Source organism: Antennarius striatus, chromosome 5 (assembly GCF_040054535.1).
Source record: "Antennarius striatus isolate MH-2024 chromosome 5, ASM4005453v1, whole genome shotgun sequence".
Lineage (NCBI taxonomy): Eukaryota > Metazoa > Chordata > Actinopteri > Lophiiformes > Antennariidae > Antennarius > Antennarius striatus.
Genome location: NC_090780.1, coordinates 22,524,916 through 22,552,369, shown reverse-complemented (window position 1 = coordinate 22,552,369; position 27,454 = coordinate 22,524,916). Strand labels below are relative to the sequence as shown.

The following is a 27,454-nucleotide window of genomic DNA, read 5'->3' as shown; positions in this document are numbered from 1 at the left end:
CACAGTGTACCTCCTTTTTTTCCGCTGAATGAAAGTCTACTAAAATGTCTCTCTGATCATCTCCTGCACACACACACAAACACAAAAAGATCAAAACCTACCTGAAATCTGCTGTCACAGCTTCACACATCTAAAACTACTATGGGATACTTACAGGAAGCTACTTCATCATCTTCAGTTCTGGTCCCCACTTGACGTGGAACCATTCCAATCCGTGTAATCACATCCACAATTTAAAAAAAAAAAAAAAAAATATATATATATATATATATATATATATATATATATATATATATATATATATATATAAGAAATAAAACCTCAGGTTCAATGCATACAGTACATCAAATTATTTTGCAGAAAAATGGAAAGTGCTGATCCAGTTTTGTGTGTGTGTGTGTGTGTGTGTGTGTGTGTTGTGTCGAACAGGCAGGAGACTGGGGGGAACAGAGGCGCCGTAGTCACATATGTTGCCAAAGCCTCAAGCTTGGCAAAGACGCTCATTAAGCCACTGACAATCATCCTCGTAAAGCCCGATGTAAAGGCTATTCACTGGTGCTCTACAAAAAGGAGAGTGGAGGAATGCAAGTTCCATCTGTAACCCCCCCACCCCACCCGCCTCCTCCTCCCTTCTGTGTCGTGAAAGATTTTTTTTTGCTGCACCTGAAGGTGCAGTGAAAAGCTTTTATTTGAATTTATCAATCGCGGGGACAAAAGTGATTACAGTGGGGAGCGGCGTGGATCGCCTGCTGTGTAGAAATCTGTTAAGTTTTGCTCCTGCAGCACGTGGAAATCTCCTTATTTGCTAATACCGCTGTCTGTCGGTATTAGTCCACTGCTGTCACAGCTTTTGAAGCATCCTTTTGAATGGTGGTTGATGGTAAAATATGTGCTTCTAATACAGAACTAAAAATCAATCAGACCTCTCTTTCCCAATCGGGGTTAGAACTCCATGACTAGATTGACTTGAGGGGAATGTGGGTGACATGTCCGGGTGGGGCTCGATGCTCAGAGAGTGCTGAGACAGTCGATAAGAGCCTTCCTCTGAGACAAAAAAAAAAAAGGGCCCCGCAGTCTCTCTCCCATGACACATGAGGGGGGAGGGGGAAGCAGCAGTACCAGTCTGGATGATGTATGGGGTGTGGACCCTAGTCTTGAGACTTGGGCTTTAACTGGGGGAAAGGCAGAAAATGAAAGGGGGGTGGAGGGGAGGAGGGTCATGGTTGAATTATGCTGATGGGGGCGGGTGGGGGGGTGGTATAACTCAGGTTGGAAAACCAACCAAAAGGCACGACTGCTTCAACAGGAAACCTGCAGCCGCGAATATAACAAGGTTATTATCACTCAGGCTTCACAAATGCTGACAGCGGGGGAACGGTGGAGGTGAAAATGGTAACGTTTATCACTCTATAGATATATATAATCCCATTTAGCAGTCTACTATGAACAAGTTAATATATAATCTCACTAGGAGAAAAAAAATTCCAACCGGCGATCTCGAAATGAGTGGACACAAGTCAAGAGAATGACTTTTCTTTTCTTTTTTTTTTTGTTTCTTCCCGCTTGAGGTCTTTATTTAACAAATTAGGTTTTTAAAAGGCAGATGGAGAACATAAAGAAGGGAGCGCTGATTCTGGAGGCTCAGATTCAGAGCTATCAGACGGGGTTGGGGGTGGGGGGGGGGGCACTTGGTCTTTTCACGAGGAGAAACACTGAGCCAAAGTCAGTAACTGAGAACACTCACACGCCTCTGCAGCGCCAGCACAAGGCCCTCAGCGCCCATAAGCGCTCTTTGAGCTACAACAGGATGGAAGCTGCCATTATGGCCACACAAACAGAGGGAAGCCTTATGAACTTTGCACAAATACTTAGTGCTCCGGGGGCCGGACAGCTCTGGAAGCTGACGGGGGTGGGGGGGGGATGGGTGGGTACCAGGGCGGGCTGCCAGTTCCGAAAAGCTTAGTGTTCGTGCACACTGGCAGACAAACCTGGCATTGTTCTTGGCACTGCCCCCCGCTACTCCACTAGCTCATTCACACTTCCAGTCTGGTGGATTCAGTGATCTGGACATGACTTACCGAGGCAAAAACATTTATTCACACTTTGAACCAATTGTTGAGACACTATAAAGGAAATCAGAAAAAAAAAAAAAAATGGTGCGACTGGATAGGCTCATAAACGTAACCGTGGTTCTAGTTCTGCCGTCATCCGCGCGTCATTCCGCATCTTGATGCATCATGTCTCATTTTCCCCGGTTTGATACGATTTTAATGGTATTGAGCTCACTTGAGTCGGACACATTTAGAACGTCAATTTTTTTTTTTTTTTAAAAAAGGAGATAATCCACCGTAACAGTATTTACAACATCTTTAATTTATGACGCGTCTCTTATCTCCTTCAAGCAGCGATTGCTAAAATGTTATCTGACCACAACTAGACAGAGGTCTCCAGCCGTGTCGTGTCAGTGGAATTAAAATAATGCTACCCCTCCACCACCACCATCACCACAACCACCTTCTTGTGTGAGACCAAGATGAGTGAGGTCACGACCCCACTCAAACCTCTAACCGTAGCAGAGTCTGCTTATATGAAACCTGAAATACCTTTTAAGTAAAAAGTAAAATTTCTTAAGTGACTTTTTTTTTTTTTTTACGCCATCTGTATCTGAGACACCCAGATGCTGAGGCAGCAAGAAGATTTATCTCAGACCGATAGAACATTTGGCAAATACTGTATGTAGAGTAGACACAGTGTGTGGCTTTTAATTGAACTTTGGGCACACGTCCCATTTGACCAAAAATCATCTGCTAGTCAGTCTGTCAAGAAAAAAAAGAAGGTCAATAAGCCTCAAACCTGGCGCTTGCAGATAGACGTGCGACAACCTGCCTCAGGCTGATACCAGGTGCTGTATTCTCTGAGCTCTGAATCCAAATGGAAACCAGTGCAGTTCTCTGTATGGTTTTTCTAATAAGTTGCCATGGCGACAGGTGTATGTATCTACATAGTAATCACGTAGGCGTCGATGTAAAGTTGTCCAGGGTTGATGCATTTGTGGAGCCGCGTTGCTGCGGCGACTTTCATGCATTCTAATCTTTTTTTTTGCAACCCCCTTCAGGAATTTGATCTTTTAAAAAACTTAATTTCGTTGGTGTGACTGGCTTTGTTTATAACCTCGAGAGTGTAAATGAAACACAGACGAAGCTCCGACAATGAAAAAATACCCAACATTTATACTCAGCTCTTCATTATGCATGGAGAATTATTTCCAGATCCCCGTTGACAACTGATTTATCCGGAGCGGCGCACCGCAGAGTAACTGATCCAGCAACAAATATCTTACAACACATAAATCAAACAAATCGAAAAACACCAGTGGGGGGTGGGGGTAGGGGGTAGGGGGCATGCGCACACGTTATGTTAAATCTGGACTACAAAATGTTTTAATATTGTACTTCAGAGGTTTTTAAGTGGTTCCAGGTCTTTTCTGACTGCTGAAAAGCGCACACCGAAGGCAGGTCTGACCATCGGGCAGCCCTGTAAAGACGGTCAGAGACAGATCCAGCTCACTCACCCAGACTGCTGGCGGTTACTGCATCGCAGATGGTGCGCTCAGAGATCATGGCACTGATCAGTGGATCTGTGGTCCTGATTAGCACACCTATTGAACACAATGTGCACAACAACGTCTGTTCCGTCTCTGGCAGCACAACAGCAACAGTCAGCAAGCAAACAAACACTCACAGCTACACTAATCCTGTTACACATGACTGCATTACTAATAGCGGCATATTTCCATATTCTAATTTGACACAATTCAAGTGTAAAAATGACAGGATGTGTCCTAAAGTAATATTTGAGACTAATAACCCCTGTTCACAACGACAATAGTTTGGTGATAAAGGGTGTACAGTGGTACCTCTACTTACGAATGTCTCTACATACGAAATTTTCTACTTACGAAACGCCTCAACAGGAAAATATCGCTTCTAGTTACGAAATAAATTTCAACTTACGAAATGTAAAAATACAGTATGGGCTGATAACCACAGCTCCCACAGGTTCCTGAATGCAGCATTCTTATAGCTGCTCTGCCATTGGCTATTACCTAGCATCCTGGGAAAAGAAAAGACGAACAAAAGAGTTTTTTTTGTCCGTACAAACAAAGCAAGAGATAATAGAAGAGCATGAGAAAGGGATGCGTTTGGTTGATCTCTCCAAAGAATATGGCCGTAATGCATGGAGTTTAAGGCATGGCGTGGGTGGTTGGAGAAGTTCAAAAGGAGGACTGGAATTCACTCTGTTGGTCATGGTGGGGCAAGAGGGCATTAACCAAAGAGGGCAAAAAACAATGAGGACAGCAGTTAAAAGGTTCACTTTTATTCTTTACTCTATCCTTTGTTTTTTACGTTATGCACAACTCTCATTTATTGTGTAATAATCTAATCGTAACATGTATTTGTTACATGTTTTGATGCATTTTTATGCTTTATAAAACATTTATGTCGGAATTTTGGGGGCTTGGAACTGATTAGGGCATTTGCATGGAAAACGCGTCTCTACTTACGAAATTTTCTACTTACGTAATTTCTTCCAGAACCAATTAATTTCGTAAGTAGAGGTACCACTGTATTAAATATATTTAATATATTTAATAATATATTTAATAGCTCCACTATTAAATAGATGTTTGAAGACAGTATAAATCTGAGAGCCACTTTGTCAGAAATGAATGAGGCAATGAATGAATCATAGAGGAAGTGGAGGATGTGAACCTGGACGAAAGCAGCACAGCTCTGACTTTCTTATCTTCTCTTGTGTCAACCCTTTCAGAATAAGTGTCCACTTAAACCTGAGTTTAATCATGTTTCCTCCCCCCCGAGAATCAATAAGCTATTTCCCTCAGGTCACTTTTAGCAATAAAAAAAAAAAAAAGTGAAAAAACAACTCTGCTCTACAGTCGTTTAGAGTGTGTACACAGCTGACAGACTGTAGAGGCAAACATAGGTTGAAAATGAATTCATTAAGAAAATGCGGCGTCTCTTTGTAAAAAAAAAAAAAAAAGTGTAGGCATGGTAACCGGACTTGGCTGCTGTTTTCACATACACTGAGGAAAACACACGGCTTTCCAAATGTTTGGAGGGATCAGCACACACATGTAGTACAAAAACACACACATACACACACACACAAATACACACAGCTGGTCTTACAAGATGCATGAATCAAATCAAATCCCCCCATCTCTCTCTCTCTCTCTCTCTCTCTCTCTCTCTCTCTCTCGCGGCTCGGTTGTAATATGATTGAAAGGTTCTTTCGGCAGGAAGCTGAAGGAGAAGAAGATCATTTCCATCAGCGACCGCCCTCTTAGGAAAGGGTTCATCAGGAAACACTCAAAGGCACCAGCGAGTCTCCTCAATATTATTATGTGGGATTAATTATTTCCAGAAAACAAGATTCTTTCCGCCTATAGTCCAATAACAAGGGAAAGCATGGCCGATAATTCAGTTGCATGCCCACTGATAATAGGCACTAAGGGTCTAATGGCCTTTTAAGGAGTGGCCTGCTGGCCACCTCTTCACGCACACACACACACACATCTCGGGGTCAGCCCTTCAGGACCAGTGAAGCAGAGCGGCCGTTAGCCCTACGCAGTTAATCCTGCTGTGGAAAAACGTTGGTGGGATCCGTCTCAAATGGGCGCACAGCTAGAGATGAGGGGGTAGAGCAATATTTGAAACAAATTAAAACTGTCTGTATGCTCGCAGTGGGATTGGGGGGTTGGGTGGGGTGTTGGTGGTGAGGTGTTTTCACACAGACAGGTCTGTCAATACGCTGGTCGGCTGGCTTTCCCCAGCTTGGGTCTCTGAGTCATTGACTGAGCACATAAAGAGAGCGCTAACCAATCAGCGTGTGGGCTGATAATGTTGTGTCGCCTCAGTAAGAATGGGACATATCAAAATGTGTGAATTTAGGAAGGAATATAAAGCAACAGAACCATCGTTTCTGATTTTGTTTTATTTTTTTACTCTGAAGCAGTGGGAAACCTGCAGGTCTTTTAATCTCATGACCTCAACAGCAAATTAGCTGATGTCAAGTGTAGCCCATGCACAGAAGTCCATGATGAACACTAGAATCAGTACCACAATGCAAATGTAACATCTGGCTTTACATGGTGGATTGTGCTCATCTGTGTCCCGTTACTTTTTTTATGACACGTATGTTCCAGGATAACCAAGAGCAATGTGGGACATTCAGGCCAGCGGTGTCTCATAAGATTTTAAATCAATATAAGCTATTCATTACGTCTGGAGGGGTTTGTTGAACCTTACATTTGCCTACAACCTCAGGACCGCTTAATAAATTACAGGTTACCTGAGAAATTTATGGATGAGCACGCAGCAGCAGCTGGTGATTCCAGGCGCGGTATGGGTACGTTTTTCTCACAGGGTGTAATATTAAATGACCAATCATAAAAAAAATGGAAATGCTAAAATCCATTTTTAAATATAATCAGGGGATAACATTGGGGGATCCTGAAATATCTGGCCGACATCAAACCCTTGCGAGGGACGAGGACCGTCAAATCAAGAACTTAAAACGGCCTGTGAGCTTCCACTTGAAAGAACGCTTGAATAAATGAAACAAATGCCTGCTTCAAACTGAAACACCGGGCACTCCCATAAAGTTATCTTTGCACGACTTGAAAGGACACATGGGATGTTAAAAAAGAAAAAGGTCCAGTGAATGGGGCTTTTGGAGTTGGTGTCTTTGTCAAGCAAACATCAAAAGCCCCATCAGACAGAATATGGCTTTGTGTCTTCTGTGTGGGTGGAGGTCTGCTGTTTGCTGTATTAAAAGTCACATAGAGGAGAACTAACTAACTTTTGTATTTTTTTCCCCTCGTAATTTATTGCAGATGTCAGGGCACGTTCATAGGTCGTGCTGCTTTATGACGCGGGAACACATTGAACGTGGCAATAAAAGAGCGCCTCTTCTAGCGATATCAGAATATTCTTTTAATGCGATACAAATGAAAAAGAACATTGAGAGAAATGAAACAAAGCACTTTCCAAACTAATCAGCTATAGATGGTTTTATCAGCAAGGTTGAGGTAAATCAAGAAAATAAAAATGAATCAACTTAATTTGCTCTGGACAGGTTGAAACCTACCTGAAGCAAGTCCAGTCAATTCTGTCTTCCTCTTCCTGATAGAAACGATTTTGTATTTTTTATTAATGACTTAAAACAATGTCCTCAATTTTAAAAAGTACAGCAAAAAGAATGTTCTGTAGCATCTGTCAGAAAATCTGAGAACGTTCTATAATTACTCAACATTACAGGCTACTAGCCTGTAACAACAGTTTTTTCATATGCTTTATATGCTGCGTGCTATAAGTCAATACTAAACAGTAGAGTGAGGCTGAGCGTTGGAGCATTAGAGGACACTTCTGTAGGCCAATCAATGCAATTTGTGACCAAAATCGATGTGCATGAACAGTGACATTGGCTAGTGTTCAAACGCCATTTTTTAAAAATATGTTTTTATTTAATCACACCATAAAATTAAAAAAAAAATGCAATGATGTAAAGCTGAGCAAAATATGCGTTTAGTCTTATTATACGCTGCATGTGGGAAGTTGAGAGCTAAAGTTCTGTATGTCAAATGAGCAAGGGGGAGTTAATTCAGGTGTCAAGAGGTATCAAGTGGTTAGTGCAAAAGGAGACTGGCATCCTCAGCTTTTCAGTACCAATTCAAGTACTAATGCAGCAGCAGCACTTAGCGTCTGTGCTGCGGTCTAGCATCTGCACTCAGTGGGATCAAATTGAATTTGTTTAATCATAAAATCGAACCTTCAGCGGGACAGGCTGAGCCATGCTATCTGTGCCCACAGCCTTGGAAAAAAAGATGGAAAAAGAAGGAAGAAGAGCTGTTTTATTTTTTGGATCACATCGTGGTAACATGTTTTGCCGATGGCGATCCATGTGTGCGGCTGACATTGCTAGCTCCATGTGGTTGCAGGGCAATCAGGTGTACTCATTCTTACACGTACAGCACTGGGAGCTTCACAACAGGCTACACAAATACAGACAATACAAAGTGATTAGCTCCTTCAGGCTAAGAGGTATCAGCAACCATGCCTTTTTTTTTTTCTTTTCAAGCCTCAGAGTAAAATCAACCTCAGTGATGTGATGTGAACTATGTTGTACACACTCGGTATTGTGTGCGAAAAGCGCTGCAGGACAATGACAACAAACGTGGGTTATCAAAAAGGATTTCAAAAAGCATTGCCTCAGTAATTGTAATTCATTGTTATTGTGGCACAATAGCATTCCATTTGTTAATGATAGCATAGATAAATATTTGAACAGTTATAATGGTTGGGTTATTTAGACATAGTGGGAAACTCTCTTGCGCTACTATTAGTCACCAAGGATTGTTTACTTCCTTCCTGTCCTGCATTTACGTGTATGTAGAAAACTCTCCATCACTTTTAACAGGAACATTGGATTACAATGGTTTATTGATTGGATTATTGTGGAACCTGACACAGGTGGCAATTAAAATTTATGCAACATTAATTGTACTTTTGCCATTGCTCTGGAAAAGACAGGGTAAGACTCATCCCATTGGGTAATTTGGTGCCGTAAAAAAAAGTTTCAATATTGGAAGCTTGTCTCTCTGTTTTTTCTCTGTCCATTTATGCTAAATCATCTATAGAACTGTTGAGAGTCTAGTCGAGAGATTACATCTCGTCTTAAGAACAGCTCAATAATGTCAATCTGGGAAACAGCCACTTTGGAACAGTCAATGACATATTGAAAATGGATTAAGAGAATGTTTCCTATTAAACTAATCGTTCAAAGTGGTCAGTGTAACATCAAACGTGTTGACCAGAATGTCACGTAAGAAATACATATTGACCAGTTGACGTAATGTCAGCCCAAAAGGGGCTTGGAGTCTCTGGTCTGGCTCTGCTCAGCATCCATGCAGATAAGGAATAATTACTTGCCGGTAGAATCTTTAAAAACCTACCTTCCCTTCAATCATTTGCTTGCAGAACGTGTCTCCAATGTGACCCTCACTTACATTAGAGCACACATAGTTACCGGAATTCAATAATCGCCCCTGTAATGTGCATCAGCTCAGTGCATCAGCACCTGTGCCATCAGTCACTTTCTTGTCCGCAAAAGACAACGACTCCACTGGCGTGTGGGCTGTTACAAACACAAAACCGTGCAATGTCAGTAACTTTTTATAGATGTTTTAAATGCCAAGGCTTGTGATCAGTGGCTGCAGTCATTGTGAAGAAAAACCAGCAATGTTCAGTGTGACATAACAGCTTATGTGAATCTTCCAGAGGAAAATAGTGGGGGGATGAGAGGGCCTGTTCCCCGGGAAACAAGCCGTCTTGTTGTCATATTTGCCATGTTCTCTAATGTGTCTGGCTCTTTCATGCAATCCCCAGCCACAACGGCCATTAGGCAAGACTATGCTATGTCGTGACATGGGAACCCTTATAAACGTGTTAAGAGCCGGAGGCATTTGCATTTTGGACGGGAATGAATAGAGGCATTTGTTCCTCTTCCTGTGCCTCCCTGAAAGACTCTATTAAAGGGAGGTTTAGGAATTGCTCTGTTTTGGACATGAGGTTGGGGCAGCATAGAGAAAGCTTTCCACAGTTGATTTTCTTGGAAAACATTTTGTTTTTTGTTTAATTTGAAACAATTCCTACCTTTTATATATTTACTATAGAAAAAAATATCACTTATAATGAAGACTTATCAAATTCTGTCTTTTAATCTCATCTAAGAGTTTCTAGAAGACTAGATGATGACAAACACACATTCTGCAGGTGAAAACAGGTTTCCTTACTGAAATATTGTTAACAGACCCAGTCTGTGCCTCATAAATTAACTTTTCTGAGGCCAAAAGTCTTGAACAGACCCTTAATAGTCACAATTTTCACTTTACCTGAAACGATGCTGTTAGATTCCATCTAGGTAAAAGTGCTTATTGGATGGACCTTGTTATTTCTTTAGGAAGCCTGTGATAGAATTGGGCCAAAGTCCTTCCTGCTGTTGGCACCATTAGCAGAAGCTTTGATTGATCCGTGATCTAATCTCATGCTGCGGTCACAGCTGAATGTGTGGTCAGTCTGGAAGAGGCGGTTCACTTTCAGGCGTCTTCACTTTCAACTTAGAAGATTTTAACAGTTGCATTTTGATGACTGCATCCTCCATATTCCTTACTCCTGCTGTACCAGGAACTCTGACTGAGGATGTTGAAAATAAATCAAAATGCAAGTGAACTACATTATACCACTTTAGTAAACATGTCAATACGTAATTCTGGAGATATTTTGGGATAAATGTGGAAAAATTAAAAATTGTTAATAAGAGGTCTGCCATCACAGAGGACTGATATCCATACATGTATGACGATGAATATCATCTTATGTTCACCCTTGAGCGAGCCATGTAGCCTCCTGTCAGTATGATTGTGCATTTCTGGATTAGCCTTTCAAAAGAGTAATGAAATTACCTTTATTTGTCGGGAATTAAAGGCAATGTGAATACATAAATATTTGGAGCTGGGATAATCTATTTGTTTGCAGCCTTTACTCAATGTGAGGGTTTGATTTCCTGGAATGAGAGTGTTGTTCAGGGAGGATACTAAACAGCCACTGGTCTAAACATCTTCAATGATGCCCTATTTGGAAAAGAAGAATGACACTGGATTCAGTTATCCATTAGATATTCCTGAGAAATCTAAAAGACTTTGTGCATCTACTACATTTATTGTAGCTGAAATAGGATAAAATAAAGACATAAGACCATGAAAAAAACATAAATTACATGCCATGACGTCAATTAATCAGCCTGTTACGGTGGCTGGAGTAACGGGGAACGGCATTGATTTAATCCTACATATGATATTTGGCGAATTTACTGCAAGGTCTCAGGGGCACAGAGTTAAATTACTGTGAAAGCTTATTGATTTCAGAAGTGTACATTTGAAGGAGGGAATGATTGTGCCAAAATCCAGGGAAAGAGCTGGACACAATGACTGCAGGCTCTTCTGTAAAGAGCTCATTTTGGTGGCTGAAAATCCATACCGCTGCCACAAAAACTATAGACTGGGGGGAGGTTAGACTAGGTCCGCCTTTGCATGTAATTGGAAGGAAAATGTCATGTACTGCTTTACACCACGACTGAAGAAATAAACAAACTTGATGAATGTGCCTTTTCGTGACCTCGTATTGATTTTTAAATATTGTATTCAACACTTTCTTGAGAGATAAGGGACATAAATCTTCATTTTACTGAAATATGCAACCACGTGTGCACGCCGAGACCTTATAATGCTGAATTTTATCTGCTTTTGAAGATGGTTATTTAATATCTTAAAATGCAATTTAGCATCCAGGAATAGCACATCCATACCACATCAATATTATCAGTCCCATCCCCCAGTTGGCACCACTGTTTGCCTCCCCTCCCCGCTCCCTATACTCTCGAAACTGAAACAAATAAACAGCAGCATCTACTCCAGCCTTCAAATGAAGATTAACGAGAAAAAACTTCCCAATTAGCCCCCCTTTGTTGATTCGAGGAGGTTAAAAGAGGACGACATCATTGCACTTGTGATGCCTCTTCACTGCTAGCTTTCTATGGCCTCCATCCTTCTCAAGAAAAAAGGAAAAGGGACAGTGAATTCATCTCTTTTGAATTAATTCACGTGTTCACACCCTCAAGTCTCAGATGAGCCCTCTGAATGTGTTGAGGCAGCAGAATGGGGACAGCCATTAGTGTCCACAGCAGTAGATCTCTAATGATGATGGCTGTGGACTTGCTGTGCTCTGCATTCTGTGCACCAGGCGGGGAAAGGATTCAACCCCCAACATGTCTTGCACATAGTAGCATTTACAAGGCAGGATCCAAGCGGGCCGGAACAACATGTATTTCATGCACTGGAGCACATACAGTGTGATCGGACTTGTTTTTTTGTTTTTTTTTCTGCTTCTCCCTATCTTTCATGAGAATGTTTTACAGTGCTGTTTGAGCCTCCAGCCCTACATCTTCTGTTATAAAAGTAAGCAATCTGTCCAAAGAGCCAAGCATCTACAAATGAATCTGCAGGATTCAAAAGATGCTTTCCACTCTGACCCAAATCCAAGTTGGGGAAATCTTTTCGATTCGATGTGCTTTTGTGTGAGTGTGGGACCAATATGAATGATACAAAGAAGCTACGCTGAATTTTATTGCTCAGGGTGCACCAACAGAATTTTCAAGCTTTATTTCAGAAAAGAATTTCATCCCAGACTTGCTGCTCTGGAACATTCACCCCCAAAAAAACAACAACTTTTAAAAATCATTAATAAAAAAGACTGACGATTTCATTTATATTCATCTGCCTTTTAATTGCATGAAAAACCTATAAGAAACATGGGCGACAGCAAGGAAGAGAAAAATCTGCAAAAGGAATCAAACATATAACCTCCACTACAGGACCTTTATATTATTTTCTAATTTTCTAACTCAAGCTGACGTAACAACGTAAAGATTATACCACACGTGAATAGTAAAATACATACTTCCCATACTTCTGCTTATGTCAGAAGCATTAAACCAATTCAAACCAGTGTGCCAGTTGAGTTGTCTCAACTGGACGCAGCGTTCATCTCAATCTTCCCAGTTGGGAGTTAATTCTTCTGATTTTTTCCGACACCACATGAAAACACAATAAGAAATCTGCATACACCAGTGACCAATCCCAGCTCTCTAATTCCAAGTTGTTTACCGGCGCAGACAGAGAAGCAAAGCCGTGCCATCGGTTTAACGACTGCGCTTCCTGCTTTAACACAGCAGCAGGAACTTATAAATCTGAGGCTGTGTGTCAAGAAAGAACATTTTGATAGCATTTTCACCACTTATTGAGCAATACAAATCCACATCTGTTTGCTGTTGTAACCAGCGTGGGGTCTTTTTAAGTGTGAGCTCTCATGATTGGCTTAGTCAGTTCTGCAGCCCCCCAGCAATTCAAAGAAAAAGGGAGAGACAGACGTGACTTCACTGACAATACATTCAATCTCTAGCCATTTACGATATGAATCACCTCATAGACGGTACATAAATATCTATTACTCACACTGCAGGGTCTTTATTCTTCTGTCTTTCCAGCGTAGTCAATGTGCAGTCATCTAATGATGCAGCAGGGCTAAGATCTTAGGAAGCATTTTATGCTTTTCCTTTGACTGACTCTTTCAGTTATGTTAGAAAACACATGGATAATTCAAATCAGACCAAAAACATCAGCCGTCAATGTGTATGAATTAGACTTATCGAGAAAGACGTTTAATACCTCAAACAGACCTGAGCTACGTATTGTATAAATTGTATAAATTTTACATGACTTTTTTGAGAGACAACTGCAGCATATTCCGATGAAACATCAGAATTGTACAGATTTTGAAGCGCTCAAACATAAAGAGTATAAAGTGGTTCCACACAAGCAGCGCAGACGGCGTTCCCTGTAGTGCTTTACATCTTCCCGATGTAGCAGATCAAAATAGTGCTGCTGTGATTGCCAGAGATTCCTCCTCTTGTCATTGTGATCCTAACGTTCCTCTGTCAGCTTACGAAAGAAGCCTCAGTCTGTCTTTGTGAAGTTAAGACACACTCCCACACACACACTGCAGACAACTTATTGTTTCCCACTCTGTTTGAATAGGTCTTTAGTTTGTACTCCTGTAACGAATGAGATGAAGGCTGTTGTTTACTTCAATATGCAGACCAACCCAAAGTAGGAGTAGCTTCTTTTCCTCTAAACTGTTGAAAATTGAGGTCAGAGCACGGATGAAAAGGTGATCACTGTTGCAAAATGTGCATGACGTTTCTTTGAGAGCCAGCAGAGCTCGTCCCTGTTCAGCGAAGAGAATGCAGTCTGTTCTTAAAAGAAAAAAAAGAACTGTCTGCCGGTGGACTGCTCTTCATAAAAAGGCACAATGCTTAGGGTTAATAGCAGCGATTCTGGCACACTTTCGACCCCAGCTAAAATCCCATCTCTCTGCAGGTGGCGCATAAAAAAAGAAGGGGCTCAAGTATTAAAGAGGCCCCCAGCTTTTCAGTAAAGACATCTGACACAGTCAAGTAGAGGAAGACCTGCTTGTAACCTTCAAACTTTTCCACTCCATTTCAACCAGGCGAACCACAGGAGGAAGGAGCAAAGTCATCTGTAACTTCAGCTCCCCTGCAAATGGGGAACCGGGGGATGGCTCCCAGTTCTGAGATACGAATCCTAATGTTTCCGCAGCAGGTGAGTTACACCATATAGCTGAGTCTGGGGGCCCCCATACAGCACAGGTTCAATGAGAAGACAAGGATATGCACCCCAGGAGGCTAAGACTCATGTACAGACCTTCGTCAGGGGCATATGTTGGCCGGTGCTTCACCCGCTTCACACTTTGAAAAGATTAACCGCAAATCCATGACATGTGGTGTAAACTGTGGCCTCAGCTGGTCCAAGCACCGGTAAGGAAGGGATTACCGAGGTGTAAAATGATTTAGAAACAGGAGGTACAAAATTGTTATCTATGGTGGAGGGAGGGCACACGCGAATTCATCAGCTGTCAGAAAACTGACAGACCTCAAGGCTAATAGTGTCAATTATACGTGCCTCCCCAAGAAATATCTGGCAACGCCCTGCGTCAACCTGTCATCCCATGAGGACCAAGGCCCCTCACATTATCATGACCCCCCGCTGAGCTGGCACTTCCTTGTTACTCTGTCATTGCAAGGTTGATAAATCACAGACGTGACACCAGCATCTCTTTAAATAACTTCAATAAATGCATTTTCCAAGAGGAAGCATTCAACTAAACAGGTGTCCTTTTGTCCCTTTGGTGACCCCAGAGCTCTGGGTTGATGTAAATCAGTGTAAAAGCATGTTAATCTGCAGTGTCAAAGAGTTTTTCAGTTTTTCAAGAGAACACCAAGATGGAACTATTTAGTCAGCTGAACCTTGGGTGCTAAAACTAGAAGTAACTTGTTTAAAATGCAAAAAAAAGGTATTCCATTTTGCACTCTTTGAGTTCAATTTTCTCTGAAATAAGAAAACACTTTTTTTTTTCCCTCTCACTACAATTAATTCATGAGAAAAAGTCATTAAGCAGAACTGACAAGAGTTTAAGCTGCAGTTTTGAGAGACACAAGTGGTCTGCGGTGGCTGTGCGGCTTTAGAAAACTATGACTCAAAGTTAGACTCACCAAATAATAATCCCGCTTATGTTATCGCGCTCGGTAAGGATGTAAGAGAATTAGTGGCAAAGCCCCCCGCCAAAACTCTCACTCACTCAAGAAAATAAATCACGGCAGCGCGAAGTCAATTTAAATGCAAATGTAAACGTTTAAAACAACAAACTGCAGTATCTCAAGGAGTTGGAGACGTCCTTGCCAGGAACATGACAGACGGCCTCTTTTTTTTTTTTTTGCTGGTGACACGCCACAGGAAACGGGAAAGGGTCAGCAGTAAGTCACAAAGAAGTCAGAATGGGAACTGATGGGAGCATTTCCAGGCTGAAGCTCAGGATATCAAAGAAGGATTTCTCCGGGATCACCTCTATTGATCTGTTTTTGTTTCTCAAAGCCTTTAAGTCATTTCAAATTGGCAAAGCTCTCACACTGAAATGGTGAAGGGTTTGTTCGTACAGAATTTTGATAAAGACTCCTTATAAGGCTTGAAAACTCCTGCTCAGACTGATGGGAATTTTGTTTGACCTGACTGGATCCTGAACTGAGGGAAATTGTGATGAACTCAAACCACATTTACCTGAGAATCCAAGAAAAGCCAACAAACGCTTGCAGAAGCTATTTTATATTATATGCTAAAGAAAAGTCACTATTTGTTGTTTTATATAATACCTGCTCTTTAGCTGTATTGTTTGAAAAAGGCTTTAAAATTAAGTAGTTTTGAAAATAGTTTGCTGAAAAGCATAAAAGCAAAAAAAAAAGAAGAGTCACAGTTCTACAAATGAGAACTGTCTAAATTCCTTAAGTTATTACTGAGATGCAGGGCTCTATTCTTATTTAAATACTATTTGTATTTATAACATCATATTAATCTGAAACAAACATCTTCTCTCTTTTTATATGTGCAATATTCAGACACAGGAAATTAGCATTAAGTTGTTAATCACACATTGTCTGAGGTGGAACAATACCATCATTATCTTCATACTAAACTCCCTTGAGGGAGTTCTTACCTTGGGGATTGTGTAAAGTTTGTTTTACTGTCTTTATAACAGATATTCTGTATTTTATGTCTTGTCTGAATAAATGTGACTCTATAAATGAAAGCACAGATGCTAAAGTTAGACAACCCTTGGAGATCTTCGACAAACACTTTACAACCGTAAACGATATTGATACTGGAAAACCAACAGAAGGTCTACACTACACTGTCATCTAGGTTACACTGCTAACATGATGTTTTCTGAAAGGGGAATAATCCAAATTATAGTGACAGCTAAACCGGCTGGCATTTCACAGTAAGCACTCCACTCAGAATTACTCTAGTAGTTGTTTTTCCGGAAAGCCTGCATTACACTGATTAGCTAATGCAATTAAACCCCATTTACCCCGACCACTGCCCTCGTGTGGGTGAGACTGAGTCAATTTGTGACTTGCTTAGTAATTTACCACCAAGCTATTTCCAAACCTCAACGTCATAATCGTTCGGTCTAACTGGAATCATACTTTGCGACTCTCGTTTTGCAAGCAAAAAAACCGTCCCTCGGTGCTCATTACAACTTTGCCATAAACCGCAGAAAGTGTAACAATGTGAGATTGTTTGCAATCCGATACGAGGCTGTAAAAACGTGCTCTGCAAGTTGTCTCGCTTTCTGCCCAAAAAAAAAGGAATAATGAGGTCAAAGAGGTCCGTAGTTCAGGGCTGGTGGTGTGTGGGTCACACTTGTAAAACTGGAGAGTGGAGCTCCCCCAAGCTGATGAATTAATTTGGATTCTTACCAGTTTGGCAAGATTGTTTGACTCGACATTTGGTCTGTCTGGGAGTGAATACATTGAGAAATAGACATGCTGAGTTCTGGCACTATGTCAAATAAACAAAAAGGGAGTATAAAGACTTTCACAAACTCTAGCTACATTAAAAACCTCAGAAATGTCTGGTTGAGGGGGAAAATATTTAAGTTCCTACACATCAAAAGAGCCTCTGCACACTTGCGGCGAAATACACCAATGGTGTATCTAATGGCCAATAACAGAGCACGCTGCAGGGCCACGCTGAAGAGTCTATCCCCATAAGGACGAGGTCATTTGTCGGAGGCACACTCTCCAGCTACGATCAAAGCTAAGTGACATTTTGGAACAAAATGCTCTACTTTATTTTTACTATACTGCTCGCTCAGAAGCACATCCTCTTTATTTCATGATTGCAATCATGCTTGATCTGCTCTCTAATATTCAATTTGGATGATAGTGCCTTGTTTTAGTCCAGGCCTCACTGGGCCAGTAAATATAGTCTTGCTATGCAAAGCAGACAGCGGGGCGTGCATGTTCGCACCAAATCAACATACATGGAGCTGCGCTGGCTTAGGGCTCCCAGAAGTCCACTTACAGAACCCAACAGAGCCCAGCACTGCATAATGAGGTCCCAAAGGAAGCCTCAGGACATAGAGTACCACTCCGACACATATTACTAAACTTCCCCCAGACAGACTGTTAGACCATATTACTGCATACAGGTCTGTCTGTCTGCCTCTGTCTGTCCATCCATCTGTCCATCTGTCTATCTTTATATTTGAGCTTCATGATAATTACACAAGGCTTAGCGAGTTTCACTTGTGCCGTTGGTCTTTTGACACATCAGAATTTCTCAGCAGCTTAGCTCAGCGGATGGGAATGTGGGCCTGTCAGTCCACCATACTGGTCCCAACAGGATTGGGAACTGGTGCCATCAGTCCACAAAGACTTTCACATGTGCAGTGTGTCAAGTGTCTCAACAACTTTCATGGAAGTATTCAAGTCCCTATCAGTACAAGCTAACTTGTAACTTGTCCCCTTTACAGTTCAGTACATCACTATATGACCTAATATATGATATCATATTTGGTCATACTGTTAAATAATCCTTAACAGACCACATATCAATCACTTCCAGGATATTTTAAGGTCCGTCTTTGGAGAAAATTTCTTGCCAATCAAATCATTATTTTTTTTCCATAATCATCACGATCAAATAAATAAACCAAACCAATCAAATGCCCTCCTTGGTGGAGGTAACCAATAGTGTTCCCTTTAATACTAACCAGCACTAAATATTAAGTGAACTCGGTCGGGTTTATACCAGTAGAAAATCAATACTTTAGAATTGTTCTTGGTGAACTCTGATACAAAGCCATTTTTCTAGAGATAAAACAAAGTACTTAAAGAAGTAATTAAAGAAAGTCCAATGGATTTATCAGTATATGAGATAAGTTATGTGTCAGACAGGAACAATAAATATTTCGCCACTCCAGTTATCAAATTGGACATCCTGTTACTTCATTTAGGGGGATCTTAGACTGCTATTGAGACAACGTGTGCAATTTGTGGAATGAGAAAATCAAGATGGACAATTCCATCAAATTAGCAGTTAATCAGCATCAGAATTATAGTACGACATGCATTTCAAGCGTGTCCCGGTACGTCCTCTATGTCCCCTGCCTGTCACTCGTCTCCTCCCTTATTTTCGATGCCCTTCACTTTCATGTCCCTGGGGTCCTCTTGCAACCTTATCCACACAACTACACACACAATACCCTTCATGGGACACAAAGCCTGTGATATTGCACTCTTCTGTTCCATTCTCTGCATTTGTCACTTTTATTCCTATGTTCTTTCTTCGTTGTACCTCTGTATGCATGACTTATCTTAAATTGAGCCCTGCAATTGAAATGGAAATCATCCTTTTATACCGGTGACTTAAGAGCAATAACTTCTTACTCTTTGAGGCGTAGCTGTCTTGTTTGTTGTTCCTCGGAGGACCATATGGTTACGTTGCCCTTTTCACTGGAGTTTTTCCACACAAACACCCGAACTTACAGGATCGTACCCGGCGATAAATCTGAGTGAGAATCAGGACGATACGGCTGGAAAATAAGTCTGAAGCTGACAGTAACGCACAGAGGGATTGGATGTCTTCTCATAAAGCATCCAGTTACCGGGTCTCTCTGTTGGTTTGACTATAATGCAAATTGATTAATTAGACATAAAAATTACTGCGTGGGCGCCTCACAAGACAGAAAAACTGAACATATCACCGTATTTGCTCAGATTTTAATGGATTCTCATTTTAAAAAAAAACATCTACACAAAGGGAATGGATAGAAGAATAATTATACAAAACATAAATATGTGTAAATGAATGATGTTGCTTGGATTTGTTTTTCATTTTTAAAGATAAAGGTTTGCCTGACCTGTAACTTATGTATCTTAATAAAAATGTTCCTGCAGGGAGAAAAGAATCTCAGCTCCGCAGGGAATGGAAAATAACTCGGTATCTCTTCAGGCAAAGGGATGTGTGTGTGTGTGTGTGTGTGTGTGTGTGTGTGTGTGTGTGTGTGTGTGTGTGTGTGTGTTGAACATCACAGAAGGCCACTGGCCTCTCTCATTCCCATCCTTCTGGGAAGAGAAGCACTGAAGATATGAGATAACACTGACCCCACCACCGGTTTGTCCTTCAGTATTAACTTCACTGATTAATTGTCCGTGCAGAGCGAGGAGCCATTGATCATGTTCACCTGGTGGCCCTAGTGATGCAGTGGCCTGTTAAATAAGAAATGGACCTTGATTCTGATGATCAACACCTCTTATCCTCAAGCGCACCACCCCCTCCTCTTCATCCACCCCCCTCACCCCCTGGCTGAAGCTGCAAGGAAGGGAATCATTTCCAGTCTCCTCTGAACCAGTCACAGGTATCATGAAATGAAATCTTGGTGACTAAATATGCATACTGCCAGACGGCAGGAGAGGAAATGAATATTTCATATAACCAAACACATTTCCAGAGCTTCGCTTGGGCTGGAGTGCGCCTTTTCCGGCTCGTCAACGGCGACAGACATGAAAGAGGAAGGGCTAAGGTATGACGACGCCACAGCGCTATCGACTCTGCCTGCGGCGCCCGGAGCACGAGTCGTCACCGTAATTGCTTGTAGTGCTGCAGCCCAAGCTGAACCTCAATTACGGCCCTGTCTGCTCGCCGGGCTTCACACCTTCCAGCCACGTCTGCCAGGCTTTCTGAGGAAAGATGTTCAAATGTGGCAAAGCGTTTACCATTATCACAGGTTAGAACTACACTCTGCACCCATCAAGGCGTACCTGAATGGGCAGAGTCTTCCTAGAGATGACCTTCTTTTCAGGATTTCAAATCAAAAACAATTTAAAGATTTTATTCATGTAGCACTCATGTAGCATTGTTTAGAGATGTTTACCATCCCTCATGTTTCATCTCATACTTTGTGTTGTACTGCCTGTTGTACTGCCTGTGTGGTCCTGCCTGTGTTGTTCTGATTGTGTTGTTCTGACTGTGTTATCCTGCCTGTGTTGTTCTGACTGTGTTGTTCTGACTGTGTTGTTCTGATTGTGTTATCCTGAATGTGTTGTTCTGACTGTGTGGTACTATGTTGTACTGCCTGTTGTGCTGTCTGTGTTGTACTGCCTTTTGTACTGCCTGTTTACCGTGGGTCAGAGAGGACTGCAATTTCATCTGTGCTGTATGTTGTGCATATATGGTCCACTTGACAATAAAGCTGACTTTGACTTTGACTTGATTTGTTCACGCTCATTATTGGTCGGCTGCTTTTTCTTATCATGATGGTCGAATTTCCATGCGACGCACCAAACTATAGCCTGTAAATGTAATTGCTGATATTGATAAGGGATACAAAGCATTTAACAACTGCATAAATGCACAAATACTCAACCATGAATGAATCGGAACCACTTCAGTCAAAGAGGAGACTTTGATTTCTACTCTTCTATAGCTCAACATGCACCGACGCATCACTTGGGCAGGGAGCAGCCACGGCCACACTTCCACAAGTCTTTCATTCTGCTTTTGTTAAAGGCCAGGTGGAAACCCTCTGGCCACAAACAAACGGATGCTTCTACAGCCTCACTCTCACACCACAACCTCACTCCTACTAGATAATAGAGTGCACACAAACACTCTGAGTCCGAACACGTCTGATGCAAGTGGAAACACACAGCTGGAAACAGAGGTAAAGGTAGAATCCCATCCCTGTCTTTTCTCATCACATCTTCACTTCACTTCCTCCCCGCTGAATGTATTTACAGTTTGTAGAGGGAGGGGGCTGGGAGAAAAACCACAGCAAGGTGTAAGCGAAGATGCTTTTATCGCTCATCTGTGCGACTAAGTTTCAGTCGGGGTGCAGCAATGAGCCAGATAGCGTGAGGCGTAAGTCCTCATTGATATTCAACATCGTGCGCTCTTGTTGTAGATCACAGAAGGGCGTACAATGTTGAGTACGGTGAATGCATCAGTTAGTGCTGGCACTGTCCCCATTAGTCAAAATAAATAACCAAGACCATCTCTTTTTCTCTCCGTTTGTCGGGCCTATTTTCTATCTTAACCCTTTCCGATTGAACACCCTTCTCTGCTGACATCACACATCTCTGACGGCTGCAGCCTTTGAATTCAAACTGTCATTCTGTTTTCTGTCCTGCAACATCTATCACACATTCTTGGTCTCTGTTGCTTTCTCTGAGGGTTGGTGCATGTGCACCCCGTTAAAAGGAATATCTGAACATAAGGGATGTGGTATGCCATACTTGTACAATCCAATTTATATTATTAAGACCTATGAAAGCATGAGATGCTTTAAGAGTTTGACAAACCGAACCTGAATGTTTCTCAACATGTGAGACGACCACTGAGTTATAAGAGACTTAAAGAGACTTTCAACAACAACAAAGCACATTCAGTTTCCTGCATTTTTTGCGGTCTAAATGATCAACAGGATGATAAAGATCCATGAAATGCACCGGGTCGGAGTTGCATATTAAGTGGTGAGAGGGGGGCCGGCTGACATGGACCAGCTGGGACATGGTGGACACTTTACTTGTCCCATTACTGGCTCTCGTTCAGATTGTTTGGTGAGAAGCATTCGACCTACTTCTGGACACAAAGCACCACTGCCCTGAATACAGAGAGGCTGGGGACCACATGTGATGACAAGTGCCATTAGAGGCTCTTGTTTCTGGCCTAGAAATTAAATTCAGGCAACTCACCTGATGTAGGATAATTCTGGACATGAGCATCAGAGAAGCGACGTGCTTATAGCTGGGGCCTGATGGGATAAACTCAAGGCAATATAAATAGGAGCTGCAATTCTTCAAGAGCAACTCGAGATGATTACATTCCCTAATAGCAGCCTGACCTTCAGAAGGTCTACATGTTTAACATCACAGCCGTGGAGTTGGTACTGGCACCATTTAAGAGTGGTGGTGGGGGGGGGGGTGAATCAGTGTGATTGCAGGAATATTAAATTTAACAAATTACATTGCAGATTAAAAAAAAAAGAAAAGAAATAGGCCAAGCTGAATGTGTTGGGAAATAAAACGGGAAAGCATCAAAAGGAATACAAATATCAAGCTGAGGGTAGGTTATGTGAAACATTTCAATTCCTAGGGATTCCCCTCAAAGGCCTGATCTGTAATGAAACAGAACGCTGAGAACATTAGAACTTGCAGCGCTTCCACACACCCTGTAAAACATCTGCATACTCGTGAATATTCATATTGAGGGAATCACTCTGTTAACCATGTGAGATATGGCATTTGCGTTCGGCAACACGCCAAGCGCGCACAACTCTTCCACACACCCCCCCCCCCCATCAATTACTAAAAGTAACAAACAGAGCACCAGTCTCCATATTTAAATGTCAGTGTAATGTGATATTAATCGCACTCATTGGAACCTCATCAGTCATTCTGATCTTGCGTCACGCATGCTTTGACTCCTGCGACAGAAAAAAAAAATAAAAAGCGGTAAAAGAATTTATGACGCTGTCAACAGTTTGTGTTGATTTAATATGCGCTTTCGTTGCTTTTGTCACCGGTGTCAGATTCCACGGATTAACATAACCTTTCTTGGCTTCCTCTAATACCGCATGACTCCACTTACCTTTTTCACACCTCGAGAATATTTCTGCAGAGGGAGCACGTGTAGTTTCCCTATAATAAAATCTGCGCGTAAAATGCGGCTGCGCTTAAACAATCAGCGGGGTCATCCACGCAGATGTGCACCCCCCCCCCTTCCCCGCCCCCGCCCCCCTCCCACCAGCCAAACAACTATGCCTCACCGCATGCGTGATGAAACGCACTTTTTTTGCCATCAGAGCAGGAGATAAGGCTGTTCAGCTGGTTAGATAACTGAGTATGATTCAGTCCTGCTGATCAGTATTCAGCATGAGGGGCAGCGACGAGTTGGCTGGGATCATTACTGCGTAATGGACAATGCAGAGGTAAATAATGTGGAATGCACTCATATTGATAAGGAAACTCAGCGTGACAGTCATGCTAATTATAGCTACAGAACAGGTAATTGCGCCTCTGCATGTAGATTAAACCTGGCAGAGCTCTCCTCCGCCGGTCCATCCTCCTCAGCACTGGTTATGATAAAACTGAAAGTCTACTTATTATTCCACTCATGCAAAAAAAAAACTAAAATGTTAAAAAGGGAGTCATGACTGCATTCAAATTCCTCTCTCTTCACAACCCTTTCTTTTAATTCTAATATTTAATTACCTGACACCGAGTACAGCTCGGAGCGCGCAGACAGGTGCGCGCTGAGGTTACGGATCCACGCGCAAAATCCATCAAACAAGTGCAACAACTACCAACCCCTCAGCAGGAAGGAAGGAAATTGTGAAATTGTGACATTATTCTCCCTCCCCAACGGACGACATTGCAGACGGTGACATTGCTAAAACACTCACCTTCTCTTGCGGGCAGCCGTTCAGAAAGTTGAGTTTTCCTCCACCGTCGGAAGACGCAGAGCGCAGAGGAAGGAGGGTTAACTGTTAACGGAACGCCGCTTTGCCTCGCAGTTAGGTTGAACCGGAGCACCTCCCTCCTCCCTCGGATGCTACAACACCCCCCCCCACACACACACACACACACACACTGGAAGAAAAAGTAATAGCGGTTTCTTCCTCCTCCTCCTCCTCCTCCTCCTCCTCCTCCTCCACAAAGACAGACTCAAAGAAAAGAAGGGACCCTATCGCGGTCAATAGGTTTTACAAAATCCCATGGCAACGCAGAAAAACCGCGAGCAACTTCCCCACGTTGTGACCGGGTTAACGTGACCCCCCCATCCCAATGAACAGTGACAGCGGCATTATTCCCAAGCTTCAGAATGAGCAGGTTTAAATGAGAGGAAAAGGAGGAGGAGAGGGGGGGGGGGGACGACACTGAGGGGATGTTGTTCAGATATGAAAGGAGAAATAACACCAGTTCAGCGTAAATAACACATTAAAGTTGTTTGTGTTTATTAATGCTGACTTTGGGACATGCAGATGAAGGTCTTTTGATCTCTTATATTCCCTAACATCTGTATTTTGCATCCATCATTCATTTTTTAAATGCTTTTATTTACTAATTTATTTTGGGGATAGAATCAATACTTTTATTAAAAAAAAGTATTGATTCCGCTGTCTGATCAGGATCAATTGTTGTGATGTTGTACAGCAGGTGGGGGGACGGGGGGTAATTTGATGAGGTTCTTCTAGAACAGTAAAATTTTCTCAGTGAACCTGATTGTCACAACAGAATTTGTGCTATAATACTATTAATACTAGTACAAATTATTACCAAATAATTAGTTAATGATAACTGCTCTGATCCTCGGATAGCCTGCACAGTACCAGAAAGTGTGATCTTATCATTTCCCAGGCACAGCTGATCAATATTTTCGCCGTCAGACTTTCTGAATGTTCCAATGAAAATGATCTATTCAAGCATTGGGGGAAAAAAATGTCAAAACCCACATGGTTACAGGTTTTCAGTGTATTCACACAACCATTCAGAACCTCCATTCACAAACTCAGACTCCTGGTCAGGATGAGTCAACCTTTTTTACTTGCATAATGCATTTTTGATTTACTCAACCAGATGTTAAGCTTCCTGGCTTTTGTTCAGTTCCTTAACATTCAGCCTTGACATAAATGAATGAAGAGCCACACAAAAGCTTAGGTATTGTCAGGTTTTAGAGAGACATAACTGAGTGGAGTAATCATCATGTTCACCTATAGAAACAAAGAAAATTTTGCTCTGGCTCTATAATTTATACAAATATTACATCTCATCTTTAAATCTGACTGTAAGTTTGAATCAAGACCCTTCTGAAGTCTCTAGAAACCACCTGACTTATACGAACGTAGTATTCCTGACACGACTTCTGCTGTGGATTGCGTTACATTAACAAGTGTCCGTTCTGTTGTGTCAGTCCGTTGTGTATCAACACTTCCCTGCTGTCATCATGATGCTGGACTGTGAATGGCAGACTAATAGCCTCTGTAGGGATCTGTGATTTCAGCACCTCTGACAGCACAAGATCATTAAAAACTCTTCATCGGAGGAGCCTGCAGTAAAGGTCAGCTAGAAATCAATTTGTCAAATAACCTCAGCGCCGCCAACAGAAATGGACCAGATCTCAAAAAACCTGGAAATGACGTGTTGGTGGGGGGTCTCCACCATCACCATTTCCATTTATGCTCAGAGGCTCATTGCCTGTCAGCGCTGACGTGGAGTGTGGATTTATATCGGTTTGCTTTCAGTCACCCGCACCAAGTAAAAGGGTTAAGAATGAACAGGTTAAGAAAATGCTGTATTTAATATCAGAAGACTGGACACACATGAGTGCAACCTCCAAGGATGTCATCTTGATTTACATTAATACAATTATTGGTCTAAGAAGGAAATTTTAATCTATGTACATCTAGACTTTCAATCTAAACAGTCTGAATTACGTTAAATTTCCACAAATACGCCATAGAATTAAGAAGATTTTGGATCCATCCTTCCTATGTGCAGGTCAAAACAGGACAGGGTTGTTTGACGCAGCATTCTGAACCGGGACATCACCCCGCTCTGTCTGCGGCTCGGCTCGCCTTCATTCAACATGCACCACAAAGGAAAGACTGAGACCTCTTTGTTACACAAAGAAGGGAAATGAACAGACTGACTTGACTCCAAATAACCTGATTTAGAGTATCATAACTGCACTGAATGGATTTCGACAATGACTTGACTGAGAGAGAGGTGTAACGAGATATCTTGGTGAGGTGCATGGTGTAGCGAGTGCCTCGATCAAATCGAATTAGATCTGGTCGGAACATCTGCTTCCTCATTTTCAAACAGGAACTAGCTCATCTATAAGGGGTAAATGTGATAGAAAGGGCTCAGGCTCACGTCTCGGCTAACTCTGAAGAAGTTCCGGCCAAAAACTCTGATCCTACGCAAAAAAAAAAGAGTACAATCTCAGATATGGCACACGTCCGGTTCTTGGGTGACATGTTGCTGCCATAAATCATAATTTCTAGACGGAAGTAAAACTAACATATGAAATCATGGCACCTCCCCAGCTAGACAGGCTGGGTCTCATTATGTGGCACAGAATTTGAAATTTCCAATGGAGACTGAGCGAGGGGGAAAAGAATGAGCTGGTGCCGTCAAAGTGAGCTTTGAAAACAGACCCTACGTTGTCAGAGGTGTCAAAGTTCACTGACAGAGCATGAATGAAGTAATGCACCCCCCCATCGTCCCTCTTCCGTCTTGTGTTTTTTTGTTGTTTTTTTTCTGTCTTGATCTGTGTGTGTGTGTCCCCCCCCCCATCACTGTCTCACTATTCGTCTGTATCGAGGAATATCACTGTGGGGTAGAAATCCCCTCATTGACGTCTGCAGGGCAGCATAATGAGAATAAATGAGCTGGAAGTAAATATGCAGGCAGTGTGCTGTTTGCTTCTCTATACCAGTCAGCCCATAGGCTTTCATCAAAAATTAAGATGGATTGTCCCGCCAAAAAGCCCCTAAGAAAGCTTCAGTGTTTTATTTATCTAAAGCAGAATTCAAAGTACTTTACATGTACATTCATTTTCATTGAGAGAATTATGTTTTATATCCTTTCACACTCGCTGCTGGTATTTATTTTCATGGAGTACGACGGTTGGGGGGATTCAATGTATTATATTGGATTTTCTAGTGTAATGCCATATAGTTAACATGTGTTTCTCATATCAATGAAGAAAACCCTTTAAGGCTGGGGAGGGGGGGGTCTAGTGATATGAATCAGTCACTCCATCAGTTGTTTTTTTTTCTTCTGGCACAGTTGGTGGGTTGTTTCGGTGTAATGCAGCCTGTGCAGGGAAGTGAAC

At 42.0% G+C, this 27,454-nt stretch overlaps 1 protein-coding gene across 2 annotated transcripts in view; it reads right to left on the bottom strand.

Annotated features, from left to right (window-relative positions):
* chl1b (cell adhesion molecule L1-like b) overlaps window positions 1–24,155 on the bottom strand; it is a 56,265-nt gene extending 32,110 nt beyond the window's left edge. For both annotated transcript variants that reach the window (XM_068315429.1, XM_068315430.1), the window contains exon 1: window positions 24,018–24,155. The gene's annotated coding sequence lies outside the window, so the exon portion shown is untranslated. The remainder of the gene's footprint in view (window positions 1–24,017) is intronic.
* Window positions 24,156–27,454: the final 3,299 nt, after the last annotated feature.